The sequence below is a fragment of the Ovis aries genome, chromosome 4 (genome assembly GCF_016772045.2).
Source record: "Ovis aries strain OAR_USU_Benz2616 breed Rambouillet chromosome 4, ARS-UI_Ramb_v3.0, whole genome shotgun sequence".
Taxonomy (NCBI): Eukaryota; Metazoa; Chordata; class Mammalia; order Artiodactyla; family Bovidae; genus Ovis; species Ovis aries.
Genome location: NC_056057.1, coordinates 82828033 through 82832249, shown reverse-complemented (window position 1 = coordinate 82832249; position 4217 = coordinate 82828033). Strand labels below are relative to the sequence as shown.

Sequence of the window (4217 nt, the reverse complement as noted above, 5' to 3'; positions counted from 1 at the left end):
CACAGGGCACTATATTCGATATACTATAATAAACCATAATGAAGGCAAATATGAAAAAGAATATATATATATATATATATATATATATATATATATATAACTGGATCACTTTGCTGTACACCAAAAAATAACACATTGTAAATCAACTATACTGGATATACAATATATACACATATATACTATGCAGGCTTGGCAAAGTTATATGGAAACTAGAAGTCTGATACACTACTGATAGAAATAAAGTCTTGATAAAAGCAAAATAAAGTGGGGTGGGCGGGCGTGCGGAGCTGGCGCAGCAACGCTGTGAATCGCTGGCTGCGTGGCCGTGAGTGTGCGCTTTTCCCAGCCCAACCGCAACGCTCCACGGGCATGAGCTATAACCGCGCCGTCACCGTCTTCTCTGCCAATGGCCACCTCTTCCAAGTGAAGTACTTGCAGAAGGCCATGAAGAAGGGCTGGACCACTGTCAGTGTTTGAGGAAAAGACATTGTTGTTCTTGGTGTGGAGAAGTCAGTGGCCAAACTGTAGGATGAAAGGTCGGAAGGTCTGCGCTCCGGATGATAATGTCTGCGTGGCATTTGCCGGCCTCACTGCTAACGCAAGGATAGTCATCAACAGGGCCCAGGTGGAATGCCAGAGCCACCGGCTGACTGTGGAGGACCTGGTCACCATGGAGTATGTCACCCACTATATCGCCAATCTGAAGCAGCACTTACACACAGAGCAAGGAGGGCCGGGGGTTTGGCGTCTCTGCCCTTGTTGTGGGTTTTAACTTTGATGGCACGCCCCCGGACTCTATCAGACTGACCTCTCCAGCACATACCATGCCTGGAAGGTCAATGCTATAGGCCGGGTTGCCAAGTCAGTGCGTGAATTCCTAGAGAAGAACTATATTGAGGAAGCCATTCTGGAAATGGTTCAGTTAGGTGGCAAAAACACAGAGCTTGCTGTTGTGAGGCAAGATCAACCCCTCAAGATTTTAAACCCTGAAGAAATTGAGAAATACATTGCTGAGATTGGAAAAGAAGAAGAAGAAAACGAAAATAAGAAATAAAAGAAAGCATCATGATGAGATCAGATTTTGCTTGTAACAATTTTTAAATTCAAATCATGGCTGATTTCCAAAATGATACATAGGTATTTCCATTCCATTTATCTGTACTCTCCAAATGTCCTACAATAAATTTGCCTATTTTTTTTAAAGGGAAACAAAAAGATGTTCAGTGTCTTTACACCTTAGGGAAATTCAAATCAAAACCACAATGAGATCCTACTTCACCTTCACTAGGAAAGAATGGCTGTAATCAAAAAGACCGTAAGTATTGGTGATGTTGCAGAGATATCAGAATCTTCATACACTGCCGATGAGAATGTAAAATAGTATAACTGCTTTGGAAAACAGTTTGGCTTTTCTTGAGAAGATTAAACACAGAGTGATCATATGATTCAATAATTTCACTCAGGTATACCTAAGAGTACTGGAAACATATGTCCATGCAAAAACTTGTACATAAATGTTCACAGCAGCATTATTCATCACAGCCAAAAAGTGGAAACAACTCAATGTCCATCAACTGATGGCTATATAAACAAAGTGGTTTATCCTTACAGGGAATACTCCCGGAAATAAAAAGGAATGAAGTACATGCTACAATGTTACTGAGCAAAAGGCTTGCTGCCCCATGTGCATCAGTTCAGTTCAGTCACTCAGTCATGTCCGACTCTTTGTGACCCCATGAATCGCAGCATGCCAGACCTCCCTGTTCATCACCATCTCCCAGAGTTCACTCAGACTCACGCCCATCGAGTCCGTGATGCCATCCAGCCATCTCCTCGGTCATCCCCTTCTCCTCCTGCCCCCAATCCCTCCCAGCATCAGAGTCTTTTCCAATGAGTCAACTCTTCGCATGAGGTGGCCAAAGTACTGGAGCTTCAGCTTTAGCATCATTCCTTCCAAAGAAATCCCAGGGTTGATCTCCTTCAGAATGGACTGGTTGGATCTCCTTGCAGTCCAAGGGACTCTCAAGAGTCTTCTCCAACACCACAGTTCAAAAGCATCAATTCTTCGGCACTCAGCCTTCTTCACAGTCCAACTCTCACATCCATACATGACCACAGGAAAAACCATAGCCTTGACTAGACGAACCTTAGTCGGCAAATTGCCAACATCCGCTGGATCATGGAAAAAGCAAGAGAGTTCCAGAAAAACATCTATTTCTGCTTTATTGACTATGCCAAAGCCTTGACTGTGTGGATCACAATAAACTGTGGAAAATCTTGAAAGAGATGGGAATACCAGACCACCTAACCTGCCTCTTGAGAAATCTGTATGCAGGTCAGGAAGCAACAGTTAGAACTGGACATGGACCAACAGACTGGTTCCAAATAGGAAAAGGAGTATGTCAAGGCTGTATATTGTCACCCTGCTTATTTAACTTCTATGCAGAGTACATCATGAGAAACACTGGACTGGAAGAAACACAAGCTGGAATCAAGATTGCCAGGAGAAATATCAATAACCTCAGATATGCAGATGACACCACCCTTACGGCAGAAAGTGAAGAGGAACTCAAAAACCTCTTGATGAAAGTGAAAGAGGAGAGCGAAAAAGTTGGCTTCAAGCTCAACATTCAGAAAATGAAGATCATGGCATCTGGTCCCATCAATTCATGGGAAATAGATGGGCAAACAGTGGAAACAGTGTCAGACTTTATTTTTTGGGCTCCAAAATCACTGCAGATGGTGAGTGCAGCCATGAAATTAAAAGATGCTTACTCCTTGGAAGAAAAATTATGACCAACCCAGATAGCATATTCAAAAGCAGAGACATTACTTTGCCAACTAAGGTCCATCTAGTCAAGGCTATGGTTTTTCCCATGTGCATAGAAGCCAATACTATGGCACTGGCTTTTGAGGAAAGAACAAGCTTTATTGCAACATGAACCTGCAAGGAGACAGGAAACCTAGCTCAAATCTGTTTCCCAAATCTGGGATTCAGTCAAACTTTTATGAGTTGGGGGAGAATGGATTAGTATGCAGAAATGCTGGTGGGACAGGTTTCAAATGGAGGGCTTTGGAACTTGGCATTTACAGGAAGATATGGGAGGAGGCTTTGGCAGTGGATCTTCTGGGCAAAGGAAATTTCATTTCTGAAATGGTTCTAGCATTCAAGTTCCAGTTATGTCTCCATAGTTTACTTCTGGGGTTTGGGGGGCATCACACTCTCTTTATAATTCCCCATGCCTAGGGCCTCACCTGCCGGAGAAGGCAATGGCAACCCACTCTGGTACTTTTGCCTGGAAAATCCCATGGACAGAGGAGCCTGGTAGGCTGCAGTCCATGGGGTCGCTAGGAGTCGGGCACGACTGAGTGACTTCCCTTTCAACTTTTCACTTTCATGCACTGGAGAAGGAAATGGCAACCCACTCCAGTGTTCTTGCCTGGAGAATCCCAGGGATGGGGGAGCCTGGTGGGCTGCCGTCTATGGTGTCACACAGTCGGACACGACTGAAGCGACTTGGCAGCAGCAGCAGCAGCAGGGCCTCACCCAACACAAGGGGGTTGGGGGGAACTTTAGTTCCGAGTGTCATTTAAGGTCAAAATGTTCTCTTCTGAGCATGACTTATGGTTTTGCTCTGTTGTCTTATTATTGACAGAGTACGACTTGTTTCAGCTCTTCCTACAGTTGCAACAACAGGGATGAACCTTGAAAACATTGTGCTAAGTAAAAGAAGGCAATCACAAAAAAAACCACATATTATATGATTCTATTTATATGAAATGTCCAAAATAAGTGAATCTATAGAGGTAGAAAGTAGATTAGTGCATGCTTAGGACTGGGGGTTTGGAAAAAATAGGGAGTGACTGATACGGTTTCTTTGGGGGGTTGATGAAAAGGTTCTAAATTGACTGTGGTGATGGTTGTGCAACTGTTAATATATGAAAAAAACTATCAAACTGAACACTTTGAAGGGATGTAATGCATGGTATGGGAATTTTATGTCAATAAAGCTGTTATCTTTCAAATAAAGATTGCATACTGTATGATTCCATTTATATAACATTCTCCATCTAGAGATGGAGAACAGATTAGTAGTTTCCAGGAAGGGGAGGGGGAGGGGTGAGTGTAAATACAAAAAGGCAGCAGGAGGGAGTTCTTTTTCAGCAATGGAGCAGTTCTGTATCTTGATTGTGGTGGTGATGACAAATTTCCAGAG

At 43.2% G+C, this 4217-nt stretch overlaps 1 pseudogene; it reads left to right on the top strand.

The window, feature by feature from the left end:
- The first annotated feature begins 319 nt into the window (after positions 1–319).
- LOC101121509 (proteasome subunit alpha type-7-like) lies at positions 320–1069 on the top strand (annotated as a pseudogene).
- Positions 1070–4217: the final 3148 nt, after the last annotated feature.